General features: G+C 41.6%; 1 protein-coding gene across 5 annotated transcripts in view; it reads left to right on the top strand.

The window, feature by feature from the left end:
• Positions 1 to 15,136, top strand: part of kdm6ba (lysine (K)-specific demethylase 6B, a) — a 99,550-nt gene that overhangs the window by 63,757 nt on the left and 20,657 nt on the right. For all 5 annotated transcript variants that reach the window (XM_075451296.1, XM_075451299.1, XM_075451293.1 and 2 more), the window contains one exon: positions 10,131 to 10,198. The gene's annotated coding sequence lies outside the window, so the exon portion shown is untranslated. The remainder of the gene's footprint in view (positions 1 to 10,130; positions 10,199 to 15,136) is intronic.

Here is a 15,136-nt window from a genome sequence, read left to right as displayed (position 1 = left end):
TTGTATCCTGGGATGTGGCTGCATCAAATATTTTAGACTACAGGATTTGTCAACCACTATTATGAGAAAGCATCTGTGAGTACACAAGAGGAGTAAAACACATCTACAAAAATGTAGTGCTGGTGTGCAAAGTGAATGTGATCAGAAATGTAATTAATACGTTCATGAAAAAGGTAAATTCTGTGATTCCAGAGCTTCTGTGTCAAACTGCACTGTGTACCACCTCATCACCTGTTTATAAAGAGTTACATAGTTAATGTTAAAAGGTACAGCACACAAGTCATGTCAACTTATTTTAGTAAACCTCCAAAACGAAATGAGGAATGTGTAAATGAACCTGATTATGGTTAACCCTTTAAAAATAAACTCTAAGCTGTCCTTTGCTTCAGCCATCTGCACCAAACATAGTGTAATGTAAATGAATATACGACACAGTGCCCATCATCATCTGCTCCACAGAATAATGTGGAAACATCAGAGTCGATGATCTCTCCCTCACCCAGCCTTTCCTCTTCCTCTCTGCACAGTAGCACAGTGCATCTGTGTCAAGTCACTGGGTTCTTGTGTCCCAGAGTAACCCTCACACCCTCCCATACCAGAGCAACCTCTCCCTCCCTCTCTCTGTCCTTATGTGTCTCAGACTGTCAACCCCGATCTCTTCATCTTCTTTCCCTCCCCCACCTCTTCTCTCACCTTTCTGCTTTCTCCTAAAGAAATCTCCCCCTCTTGCATGTATGTCTCATCCTCTTTTCTCTATATTTAATGTCACTCTTTTAGTACCTCTCCCTTTCTCTCACTCCATCATGCAGCAGTAACACACACACATCGCTGCACACTCTCATGAAGCATACACAAACATAAAACTGTCTCTGTGCATATATTAATAGATTCAAGCTCCTGAGCTGACTGCTGCATGCATAATCTATCTGCACATACAGAATGTGAACAGACACTTAAGAGGGTTTATGTATGAGGCCTTAGGCTCCTCCCTCAAGAGACAGGTGTGGACGAGATTGAGTTCCACCTCATTTCCTCTGCTCAGCGCAGCTGGTCAAGGACACATTTATGCACACAAACGGAGGCATGTTCAACACATGGTTACACATATGCACGGAGAGATGCACACGTCTCAGATAAAGCCACAAGGCGCAAAAAGGATCAAAGACAGCGTTAGCATAAAGTAAGCGTGAATGTTCAGGAGACAGCGTGCGCTTGGATTCCTGTAGAAGGGGATTACAGCTATGATTAACACGATTGGCAGACTATATCCATGGTAACGCCGACAGATTTGTGGTCTCAGTATTAAGTAGCTTGAGCCCCTCCCACTGCATGCTTGATTCATACTTTTAATGTCACACACTCACACGCAGTACAATAGTCACCATCAAACTACAGCTGTCTTAGAGTATTTAACTTTGATCAATGTATCAAAAGGAAAACTTATGATCACGGCATACTCATGAAAAGGCATGTTTAACAATACTCTACGCTGACCTCAGCAGGACTGGTTTGATGTTATGAGCTGGTCATTACATTCAAGAAGTGTACAGTGTCCAGCATTAGTTAGATTTAAATCTTCAAATATCAAAATGCAGTCGGATTTATTTTATTTTTTTTAAAAAGCAAAGTATCTCTTTCTTTTTTTTCCCCACCAAAGCTGTTCAGAGCCAGAGCGTAACTTGGAGCCAGTATTTTCTGTTTTGACTGCCAAAACACCGGCTCCAGCATTGAGAAACCGGTGCTCCAGTCACAACAACTCTCTGCTGGGCCAGAGCAAAGACCAACTAGACCAGTTAATGTGTTGGGACTTTTGTGTATAAAAATCTAGAGCCAATGCTGCATTTACTCTGCTAATTTCACGGGAGAATAATGAAATACTGAGCAACTCGGATGTAAAGTTGAAGCAAAAGTAGAAGCCTTGGAGCTCAGTGTTCCACTCATTTACCAGCACAGAGAGGCTTTGTCAGAATGCAGAGAGTGTTCACAAACACAAACTGTTGTTTAAAACTGTATCTATAAACTAGACCAGTGATATTAAGACATGACTTTCCAAGAAAAACTAGACGAACACTAATGTGAAGATAGACTGCACCTCTGAAGAAACTTAAAATACACCAAGAGGGAAGTTTAAATGTGGGGGGAAATCAATCCAGTTCTACGCTGGTTCTCTAGCACCAGCACAAAGTGGAACCACTTTGGTGAAAAAGATGTATCCTAATCAAATGTGGTTGTTACGGCCACCAGGGCACAACATATTTGGAGGACACGAGACAAGATTGAGGGTACAAAAATATATATTTTATTTATTAAACTCTCCGGAACTTTTAGTTCTTGATTCAGCTGCTTTTGATTTTCTGTGAAGAAAAAGAGAGTTAACTTCCCTCAGTTTTCCCGTGCCCCAAAAAAAGAAAGAAGAAACACAACCCCAAAAGTATTAACAAAAGTTGGACCTGGTGAGCCGATCAAACATAACAAAACGGTACAGCAGGGGGCCAACCCTATACAGGGCCGTCGAAGCCCCTACTAGTACCGGACTAAAGCAAAAAGGAACCTAATGCAAAAGAAAGATCGAAACCAGGACAACCGGTCCCACCAGGCCAAAATCATAACTAGAAAACGAACAAACAAAGACTAACCAAAAATACCGCATGACAGGCTGGATACGTCAGCTGCGGCCTACCGCGACTGGACGAGCGCGCACCGCCTCAAGGCGCGTTCCCGTTGGTAATGGAGCGAGCGGAAGCGAGCGGCAAGGTGCAAGTGGAATCTCTCGACATGTCGAAACCCAGCCTATTTATAGGCGGACCAACAGCGCCTCCAATGAACGTAAACTAATTAATTACCAAAATACTTACTAATGTGCCCAAAGCACATAACAGTGGTTAACAAAAAACAAACAAACTGCAGAATCAACCACCACACTTTTCTCCAGTTTGGATGGAAATGACACATCAGTGGCATCAGGTTATGTACTCTGAGTGTGAAATGTTTCCCTTCTGTGCCATGAAATAGATTTTATATAAACCCACCTCCTAAAGCGTGCAGCGACTGCCTTCTATTCTACTTTCTTTGACAGTGATGTGTTATAATAGAGGAGTGGTGCACTGTAATTTATTTATTATTATTATTTTAATTAGATTTTGTGTGTGTGTGTGTGTGTGTGTGTGTGTGTGCACCCCATCTGCTGTGGCCCCTGCCCAGTGCAGGAAGTGTGGGCTCACGGTGTCTGGAGCGCAGCCAGTCAGACTCACTCTGCTTTAAATACCCCGATTTTAAAACATTTCCTTTAAGAACGCAGTCTATAGGAAGAGATTTCAAGTTCAGCCACAGGAGCGGAGGGGGTAGCGGGGCACGTCATGTGTGTATATATCATGAGGCTGTATGCTTACTCAATCGTGAAAGTGATTGATTGTCATATTGCAAGTACATATGTGTTTTTGTGTGTGTGTGGTCCTGTTGATGGTATGATCCCCCATGTGGGAATCACGTGTGACCCAGTCAGATAAAGAGGTCTTTGTGAGCAGATGCAGGAGATGCAGTTCATGTCAAACACACCCTACTGAACTTCCCATACTATACTTCCCATCCCATATACTTGCAAACACACCACCTTTATTACATTTGTTTGCAAATGACAAATTGCATGTATAGCCTTTTATATCAAATAGGTATGAAATCATTGTGGTTTGGAGTAAACACAAACCCAGCAGTATGATTAGAAAGACCTGAGTCAGTCTTTTTGGTATGTGACAGTTAAATTAAATGGTATTGTGCAACTGGATAGTACAGTTTAACACCTCTGCTCAGGTATGTGGGCTTGGCAGGGCTTGTTTGACCACTCTGCTCACAGACACACACACACACACACAAAGCTCCAGAGACTCTAAAACTCTAAAGCTTGATTTCTTCTTCTGCTTTAAATGTACAAAGAACCTTTGCTGTAGTCTACACAAGTGACTGTGTCCCACCAACAAAATGATAGTTAGCTTGGGTTTCTGATTATGATGTTGGTTTTTATTTATTTCTTTAATGCATAGCCCATGTTGGAGCCGCTAATTTTTTACCAATAATAATATTTACTGAGTTTATTGCAGTGCAGGATGAAATGGTGTGCACAACCGTTTAACCAACTGGCATGGATAACAACACACTGGTGGATCACAGCTGTTAGTGCTGTTAGGTGTATCTGATGTGCAGAACTGAGGGAGCAAACAAATATTTTCCTCCACATTGCTCTAGTTTTCATGAGATGGAGAGATCTACAAGCTCCTTATGGGTTTAATTTCCAGTCAGCATGTTTACATGACTAATACAATAATTTCATTAGTCGTATAAATATCTGAGTAAGGGGAGTCTTTATACACACTTGTTGAATTATTCTGTTTGTTCGACTAAAGCCAGACTTTTCAAATACATGTAAGCATGTTAGTCCAACTGGAATCGTACCAAATCAAATTACTCAAAGTCAGACTAACCCACCTAGATCATTTGGTTTTGAGTCAAATTACTCCTGTGAGTATACATCCAGTCTGACCCAAACTGACTGAGGTGCTCTACAAATGCTCCCCAAAAGTTACAGAAGAAGCTGGTAAGAGCAGAAAATTACCACTGTTTGTAAAACTTACAGCAACTACAAAAGGTACAGAGCTCTAAAGATGTCTTAGTCACAGCAACAATTTGCCATCTGATCAACAGTCTGCCAATTGTTATGATTTATGAAGTCAAAGACCGTATAAGTATATAATGGAAAAAGCTCCAATACTAACAATCTGAAAGAGGCATATTGCTTTCTGTTATAGTGAGTCGGACATACTTCAGTCAATAAGTCCATTCTCATTCAATTTACTGAACCCCTGTTCTTTTACACTGGGACTAGAAATCCACGGAAATGGTCTAGTCGAGCTTTAACTGCTGCTTGACTTAATTATGCTTAATTGAGCGTGTAAACGTACTGAGGAGATTTGGCTCTGTAACGTTTGAACTGGGATTCTGAGTACTAAACCCAGAGGTCTTCTAAGGTCATTCTGTGTTGATGCTACACTTAGCTTTGCTGACGCATGTCTAACTGTTGTGGCTTTCTGTGTCAAAAATATGCTAAACACGATCAAAAAAGTCTCATATGTGTTTAATAACAATATCAGAGAAGTGTTTTGCTGTAGAGGGAAACTGAGTTAAAAAGAAAAGAAACTGTCCAGTGATTCTCACACATGCTTTGTCATTCTTCGTTGTCACACTTCTTTATTTCTCTGGTTAATTCTGCAGCGGTTGTCCTTCATGTGGTTCAAGCCAACATTCAGCCAGTCAGCAACACCCAGAGGCGGTGCATCCCTTGTTAAAGGACAGCACCCAGGCACATCTCCGTTGCCTCCATGCTCGTTAAAGTCCAGTAACCCTGCACTATGCAATTGGACTCGAACACCATAAATCAGTCCTCACTCCCGTTTCATCTCGGGTAATGACACCCGATGAGTTTTTTTTTAGAAAGTTATTTCGCATTGAGATATTATCACAGTCCCAACACTCATCACCTTTCAGGAAAATATCACTTTCTTTTCTTCCTTTTGTCAAGTGTTTATTTTCTTTGGATGCCTCTGGCCACGTTTCTCCGAGTGTTTGTGTGAAGCGAGTTCAGGCACGCCAGCTACCTGCACTCTACGTTGTAATATTGTTGTTTTCAAGCTACCAGCAATGTGTCAGCATACACATTTAAAATTTAAGCTGAACTGCTTACAGTTAAACTGTAACGTTCATGTTGGGGCCCTCGGTGATCAGTACAAACCAGAACTATTGAGTTTTCCGGAAGTTTGCTCAAAAGATTTACTCTGTAAAATCTCCTTAAACTGAAGTTCTCTGCATAGATAGAAACTGAAGAACAATTTCATTGGGTTCTTCTTGCTTAATTAACACATCCCCAGTACAGTGCTTTCTAATTGTTTCTTCTCCCTGGTACATTACATGCTGTCGTTTGGGACAAAGCTCACTGGTTTCAGGGTTTGACGACAAAGCCACGGTTTATTTTGAAGCACTGCGTCACAAAACTGTACCAGCGTCAACTGCTGTGGCTTTGAATGCCGCCTGCAGCTGTGTGGGACACACTCTGCTCAGCTGCTGTGGAGCAGTGTGCCTGTTTGTTTCAGCCTGAGAAAGAGAAGAAAGAGAAGGAGCAGTGAGGAGAAGAACAGCGCAGTGTTAAAAGGGTTATATTCATTAAGCCCCAATTTACACACGCTTGCTCAAACAGCTCTCAAACACAAACTCTTTTTCTCTCTGACACACACGCATATAATCATGCTGTTCTGTTCACAGCTCTTGACTTTGGCAGCAGCCACTGTCGGGCTGCTTTCATTAGCGTCTGTCTAGACGCGATTTATTACCAACTGCTCATTCCTGTCCTCTCTCCTTCTCTCTGTCTCCCTATTTGTCTCATTGTGGGCTCAATTGTGCTGGATTTCAGTTTTGAAGCTCGAGTCGGTGCCTCTGTCTGACACCCTGCTCTTTATGTGGGTGTAATGCTCCTGCTTGTGCCCAAAGAGGAAGTCTGTCTGTCTATCTCGTCTGTCACTTCATCTATCCATCCGTTTCTTGCATGCGTGTGCACACGCGTGTGGGAGTGGGAGTGGGTGCGATGGTTTGCGAGTCAGGCTTGGTTTTGACCATGACCTTTTACTGAAGCCATGTGATAGAAGTTCACTGAGCTAAATATCCCCAACCACAGTCAACCTGACACTCCTCCTCACTGTCTGTAGCTATGCCAGCTCTGGCCTCACAAACACATGCATGTTTACTGTCAAATGAGACAGAAAGCAGACTTTCTGCTTCTCTCATGCATGCACACAAAAATGTGCACCACCCAGTTTAAAGCCAGTTTACCAGGCTTTGCTGGAGATGTCATGTTCTGTATTCGCCATGTTGGTTTAATTGTAGCAGATCTGACTGCTAAAAAAACTATCTGAGTCTGAATAACTCTGTGTAGAAGAGGGGGTATGATGGAGGACACAAACAACAAAAAAGGTAAATTGTGAAATATTTCAACCAAGCAACTGGGTGAGAAAATCTGTAAATGTGAGCCACCGACCTCTTCCAAATGTCCTGATCTCACACACACCTTCAGGATGTGGTGTGGGAGCATACCTGGAGGTTTGTAGTTGTTAAAACAAGACTTCCACACTCATGATTGTGCCTTGATGCGCTAATGCCAGCAACACTCACTTACACCTGCCTGCAGGCTGGTGATTTAAACTGATTAACTGCCCTTAAACACACAACATTAGGCACAGCAGACCAATGGACAAGGCAAAGAGAGACACACACACACGCAGACAGTGAATCGAGACAGACACCCTGTCATTTTCAACCACTCCTGCAGCAACCCTGTGATATGTATGCATGATGCTGTGTGCAGGTATGAGGATTGTTGCCCTAACATGAAGAGACCTACTGAATCTCCTGTGACTCAGGGCTGGGGCAGCCCAAGCACAGCTATTTTCCTCACGCCATGCAGGCTCACACATGTTGAGTGATTAGTGTGGTAGCTGAATGTGTTAATGTGGTTTTATTGTCTTCAACGTAATTATAAGCTGTAAGATGAAAAGAACCAAAGGTGTTAGGTGTGTGTGTGCGCACATATATCGCACGTAGCATATGTTTATATGTGCAAGTGTTCAGTATACTGTGTGTATGTATAGTTTATAATAAAGTATATAGTTGTGTAAAATGATATGTATGACTATATTTTCTTTACTATAATATTGCATGAAAATAAAAACTGCTGTTTGTGGAATGAACCATCTTTATGAATGGTGCAGGTACAAATCCTCAAAGTCTACACTCTGTGCTTTTTGACCCCAGGAACCCTTTTACAGTTCTCATAAACACTGGAGGCAGTTCCCCTTTGTTTTTGTGTCTGCACCACAGGAACCGCGGCCAGTTGTTGTTCATAGAACTGCTTTCGTGGGTTCTGTTTTTAGTCCCCCGTTTAGAGCAGGAGTTTTCCTTTCATAAGTAGAACCATCTGTACGGTGACTGGTCAAAACAACCCGTGAAGATTAGCCCAGATAACTTAGGGGTGCGGCGATTGGTTGAAAGTGTAGGCACAACACCTGAACCCACCGTAAATTCTTTCTGCTTACTAATATAAACTGCTGCCTGCTGCACCTGATATGTCTTCGGGTTATTCAGCTTTTCCTGGATTTTGTGTAATTTTCTTCCTTTCTCGTCCACTCCAGAGCTGAGCCGACAAACAGAAAAGAAAAAAACTAAGATCCCTTGTTCTCTTACCCTGTCTCTGTCACATCTTTTCACTCTCCTTATCTCCCTCAGACTATCTTAAGTTTCTCTGACTTCTTTGCCTTTTGTCTGCCAGAAGACCTTCCAGTCCAACTTCTCCTACAGTCTCTTTCTGCCTCTTCATCTCCTCTGCTCTCCACCTCCGAACAGACTCTTTGTTGCTCCACCCTCTCTGTTCTGGTTAATGTCAAAGGGAGATGCTCCCACTGGTTAACCTTTACAGACAAAAGATAAACACCTTTCTTTATCTTCCTCTCACTCCACCTTTCAGTATTGCTCACCTGCACTCTTTTATTTAATATTTATCTCCCTGCTTTTTGTGCAAATACATATGAATTTTTTTATGTTTTCTTATACCTCGCCAAACTTCTTCAAAACGCTAAATCTCTTTTTCACATCCTTCCCCCATCTTCTCTCCCCGCACTCCTGATATCAATCAAAGTGAAAATATAATGTCAAAGCGTGTCATGAAACAATATGTTTTGCGCTTACAGCAAATCAGCCTCCAACTCACATGCACACATTTAATTGCTTTGGTGTGTCTTCTTTCATGGCACTCAAAAAGCAACCACATTTTTTGTCACCCACCTCCACGCACACACACAGCTGTGACCCTTCAGGGAGTGTGAACTCTGACCTCGGGTTCAAAGGTTTTGGGCCTGAAACCACCAGGCTGCAAGATCAGTGAAGGCTGAGCCAGCTATTTCAGCCTCATATTGACACAACAAGCGTACACTGTGCACAAGCTGCTGTACACACTGTATTGCTTGTGTGTGTGTTCAGCAGGGAAGCATATGGAGGTCGCCATGTGTGGGCGTGTTTTACGGTGCAGCCCTGCAGGTAGAATATAAGACAGAGAGGAAGAAAGACAGGAGAGATGGAGAGTAGAAAAAATGGACTACAGGGTTCACTAACATGTTCAGCGGCAAGAAATAATGCATGGCTTTGGGAGATCGTTCACTTTGCAGTTGCATGCATTTTTTTTTTTTTTTTTTTTTTTTGCACTGACCCAGCTCAACAAGACAGTTTGAGATAAAGTTTGTGCAGATTTGTATCTACAGGTGAAAGTTCAAGGGAATATGATAAGAGACGTGGTGACATTTACCCGGCAACATGTCAACCACAACCATTTGTTAAAAGGGCATTTTCACTGCACGTGTGTGTATGGGTGTACAAGAAAAAATGTGTGTGTGTGTGTGTGTGTGTGTGTGTTAATTTGTTCCTGTTTCAACATTTCTGCGACGCATGTGTGGTGCATTCATGTGCAGCCGTGTCTGCTTTAGTGTTTAAGAGCAATGCAGGTGCTGTGTACTCTCAGGGTGTGTGTCGGGGGTGGAGAGGTACACCAGAACGCCACCTGTTCCAGATCATGTGGCCCAGCACTGACACTGTGACTCACTAAACAGGTGGCACATGAGGAACACACACACAGATGGCCACAACACTGGTCCAGGCTCTTCTGTGCATGATACACACACTGGTTTTCGCAAGCTACACCACATGACATACCAACATCATTATGATCACAGAGAGTCAGCAAACGTCACACATGCATAATGAAACGAGCCACCAGAGGAAAAATGAGCTCTGGTTCAGGAGAGCAAGCTGGGGATCCTCTAACATTCAATGGCTGCAGCTTCAACTCACACAAGACTGTCACACCTGTGTTTGAGCTAGTTTTAACTGAACTACTCTGAGTTCAGTTTATCACACAATGATGGGTTAGAATTTGTTTTTGTTTTTTTAGTGGTTGCTGATCATGAAATGCAAGAGAATCGCTTCAACCCCTGTTGTTTCTGACGCCTGTTGACTGATCTCTGTTTTTTTTTATGTTTTGGCTTTAGGAGGTAGGAGGTGTCATGGTGGCCTAAAGCTCCTGAAAGAGAGGGGACTACTTTACTACGATCTCCAGGTAAGGCTCAGTTTGTGAGATTTCAGATGGTATTGTTTCTTGTCATCTTTCTCCGTCATCACTTTTCTGCTAAATGAATATTATTGTCATATATGGGTGTATGTTTTTAGCAGCCAACATTAAGAACGACTGCTTCTATGGTAAATATTTCACCTTTGTTTTTGTAACAGTCACTATCAGTGCTGTATGATGAAAAATGGGAATGTTTTACTTTCAACCTGTAAAACAATTAATAAATATGCCAACTAGAAGTCGGATTTCCTTGTCAGGATATAACAAATTAGATTAAACAAAGTACGGGTAGAACATGATTAGCTCAGTTATTTCTTGGGTGAGATGAACTGGGTGAGATGAACTATGTAAAATGTAAAATTATTTTTTTATTATATGTTCGGTTTAAAGTTGTAAAATGTGACTCTAAAGCTGCTTGGATTGGCATTACATTTTAAAATGTCTTTTAGATTGGATTTGATATCACACTGCCAGCCTTGATTATATCATTTATACTTCACACCACTTTTGGCCAACAGTGAGATCAAAAAAAAAAAATCCTTAATAATAAACCTCTATCCGTAAACATATTACTATGATGTGTGCATCATCAAATTACTGTGAAACTGCTATTTCTAACATTGTCAGGAAATCCTGCTGCTTTCTGTTGGACTGTGTCAGTCAGGTTCAGCTTCAGAGTTGCTGTGAGCTCATTTGAATTCAACAAAATAATCTGATGAATGTTTACACTCTTCAATATGTGCTAAAATGGTAGCTTGCACCAAAACATACTACCAAGCTGGGGCACATAGATATTTTTGGTTTTAGAGAGTGAAATTGAGCCGATTAGACAATCTGTTGGAAATGTAATGTGTTCCTTTTTGAGCTCCTGTTACTTTGGGATAGTGAGTATATCAAACTGAACTGGAGTGTTACGCTTATCATAGAGCCACAGTCGGGATTAGCTGCTTGTTTGGGGAACTACAGAGAAAGCTGGGGCTCCCTATGAGTGCCTCTCTCCTTGAATAAGGGTCTTAATTATCGGAGCTGCAGCGCTCCATTCAAATAGCTACATGGCTGCTACATGTGGGTGTGCTGAGCCAGTCTGCCTGACTGTGTGGTTCTGTCTCCTCATGGTGGGTGTGCGTGAGTATGATAGTGGAGGTGATTATTATCGTGTCTGTCGGTCTCTCGGTGTACCCAGTCTGACTCATGTTATGCCACATGTACGCACACACACAGGCCCACACACACAATCCTACATATCAGAGGCGGAGAAGTACCATCTGTACCAGGGACACAGTCTCCTACGTCTGCGCATGCTGACACGCACAAACACACATTCTGACTGACATTCAGATTTTCTTTCTTGTAATGTTCTGTCTGGACCTCATCTGTATTATATTGTGTTTATTTTTTAAATCTGTGTGTGTGGAGCTGGTATGACAGGAATTTCTGGGGCTCGCCACCATGAGAGAGCTGCTGCGTACTATATATTTGGAGTGTGAGAACTGAGCTGTCCTTGTCTCTGATCTCTTTAATTACACACACAGTCCCCACCACACACGCCTGCATGTCTTCCACACACATGAATACGGGATTGTTTAGCCATGCACAAAGCTGTAAGAACTTAAACACACAGTGCTTCACTTTTTGTCTCCATCACCCTTCCTGCCACACACAAGTTTACATTTGGGACCCCCGGGACAGGCTGTAATGCCTTGGCTTCCCTTGTTGTGGGAGGGGAATGATGGGAGCTCAGCTCAGATGTATACATTTAATTTTCTGAGACTTTTCTGAAATACATCATGGTGCATTTATGAAAGAAACAGCTGGAGGAAGCTTGTGAGTGTATGGGCTGCGCGTGTGGCACACTGGGGTCCCACCCATGCCCACATCAATCAGCACATCTCTTCCTGTTCACTTTGCAGAGCTAATAGCCTCTCACCGCACTCTCAATTACACACACAAAACTGGACAAAGTCACACTCGTAATGGAAGATTTAATCTCACACACAGGAAGCCTATGAGAACACAGTATGGCGTATGATCTGGATAAACTGAATTCCTCACACACACCAGCAGAGTGACCTGCGGTATATTAGCAGAAATAGTGCTGTGAATCTATTTTTGAGAGCAATACAGAAATAGATGAGCCACTGGACTGAATATATGAGATGAATGAATGTGAACAGTGAGCAGTAGATGCTACCGCCTATACAGAATGTTTTAGTTTACTACTCTATAGTGGATAAGTAAGGAGCAATTAAGGCTGTAATAGCTTCCAGATGAAGTGATAAAATGTATCAGCAGCTGACTTATAATATTCATACAGATAATTACAACATTGAGGATGCAGCTGAAACTGTTTATGATACCATCTGGAACTTTAATTCCCTAATTTTACACTATATACCACATTTTGGTGTGCTGTAGCTATCATCTGTAGAGCAGAGCCTTGCTTAACTTTTGTAGACCCATTTGCAGCTTGAAAGGCTTTCCATGCTCAATATACACTACAGTATCTACAGTATGGGAGCCGTTGTACAGCTCACTTCTCAACATAAAGAGAAAACATTCATAAAGATGCTCACTGTGCTGTGTCCCCCTCTTTCTCAACACAAACCTCATTCTTGCACTTTCAGTGTTGCTTGACAATAGATCCACTCTGGTGGCACGCACAGCACATGCCATGCACTCACTTCACCGTGGTCTTGAATGTATCGCATACACACTCCTCTTCTTGCTGCACAAGAAATACTTCATTCATCTGAAAATATACCATGAGTATCGTGAAATGAGAGAACAGACTGATGGCATCATTGATTTGTGCTGAGGCAGAGAGAGGTTACATAACATTCAGATTTTATTGTTTGTGCTTTTATAGCTGTTCTGGCCATAAATAAACTGCATGTGTGTGTATCCTGGAGTTATTGCCTCAGGATCATCTATGACACACTCCCGTCCTCCCTGGAGCGTCTAATTTTGCCTCCTGTTCTCCTGCTGAGGCAGTGCTTTCTAAATATAACCTCTACACACATGTGTGTTTTGGTGCGTGACACATTCTGTTGGTCGTACCAATGTGGCTCTTTGGCATTATTACAGAGTACATGATGGTTATTTTGGCAAGACAGAGCTGGAACAAATGTTTCCGGCCTTAAAGAGACCCATTTTTGTTCTTCAAAGGTTTGTTTACCTTACACAGGATGTTAGCCATCTGCTTTTGAGAACATGCCAAATATTCTCATACTTCTGTCCACACAGTCATGTTTATGTCACCCACTGACCAGGGCCAAGAGATTTATAAGCCTCGTAAATCGGAGTTTTATATGTCAGCCAAGCCATGAGTACTGCATTGTAATAATGTTACATATATATTACCAATCCATCAGACCCTGTCTACCAATGCACGCTGTCTGCTACAGACAGTGGGAAAACAAAATTTACATGCTGCATTCACATAATATTTTGTTTACAATCTAGGCACAGACCTCATATCTTCCAACAAATTGAATGAACATTTCAAGGACTATCTGAGCATATGTCTAATACTGTCGGCTAAAGGCAGAATTACCTCTGTTAAACAGAGAGGTTTTATGAACATTAACATCCAGTAACTGGTCAATTTTTTTGGTGGCTAATTCTTTGTAGAGAAGTTTGAAGCTATTCATGAAATCGACTTTCGGATGGCCGAGCAGACCTTGGCAACATCAGTACATTTATAGGTAGTGTACAAGGTAGGTAGCCACAAGGCCCTTTAATTGAATCTCTATACATGTTGGCATAACAGAAAAAATAATGAACTATTGTGTTAGTCCAACCAGAACTGGACTTTTAAAATGCATCCTTGTAAACATGTTAGTCAAACTGAAATGGGACAAAATCAGGCTTCTCAGAACCAGGCACACACACACGCACGGATAATGCAGTTGGTATGAAGTCGTTCCTGCATGTATCCATTCAACTGTTCTGAGATGGGCCAAAGCAGACAACTCAGCTGGACAGCTTTACAGCTCTGTATATTTAATAACTGCTTTATGCTTTACTCTCACTGAATGAGATCAACTCCTACTGACTTCTTCCTTTTACTTAAGGGTCAAAGCCCAGGATTGAAACTGTGGAGCTGGCACAGAATGGGAGTAATTCAACTTTCAATTGTGCATTATCGAACCCTGATCAAAGTCAGACTGATGTGATGACTGATTTATATGCATTCAAAAAGTCTGCTTTTTGTTGAATAAACAGCATAATGCGTTTATTTGATTATTGTGACCTTCCTGACTCAGGTCCTCATACAGAATAAAACAATTAGTGTTAGTCGTGTAAACGGGCTGTCGAGTAACAAAATATTGCAAACATTCTTACTGATTAATTAAATCTAATTAATTTACAAATAGTAATTAAAGCTTAAAATAGATCCAACAGATTTATTTATTTTTTATCATTGACTGCAACTCAGAAGCAACTCTCTCTCTCAGCACCTCTGCTATTAAACAAGATGACTGAACAGAGGGTGGAAAATTGATTTTTAAAATGAAATATGGGTATAAACCTGTAGATTTGGTCAAATGAATCGTACATTAAATGTAATCTAAATGTCTGTGGGATTTATTAAGAATAGACTTTGAAATGTTTCACAATCTTCTTGTGAGTTTGTTGCTCATTTGATTCATTTCTGAATGTTCAAGCTGCCTTAAAATGTGTCTTAAGTTTCAGCTTCCTGAACCTATTTGTATGTCATTCTCTCAACCCACAGAGTTAGAAATCAGCTCTATGGGATCTAATGCCTACCTTTGTTATTTTATAGTATTTAATTTGAATGTGTTTTGTCTGTGTTGCCGGTCCTGGGATCTATTTATAGTACACTACATGGATCCATAACCCTGTGATACTGTCTCTGTCTTCCTGCGGTAATATGAAGTCAGGAGGTAATGCTCTTCCTCATCC

This window comes from Odontesthes bonariensis, chromosome 19 (assembly GCF_027942865.1).
Source record: "Odontesthes bonariensis isolate fOdoBon6 chromosome 19, fOdoBon6.hap1, whole genome shotgun sequence".
NCBI classification, from domain to species: domain Eukaryota; kingdom Metazoa; phylum Chordata; class Actinopteri; order Atheriniformes; family Atherinopsidae; genus Odontesthes; species Odontesthes bonariensis.
The sequence above is the reverse complement of the archived record's forward strand: the minus strand, read 5'-3'. Positions and strand labels throughout refer to the sequence as shown.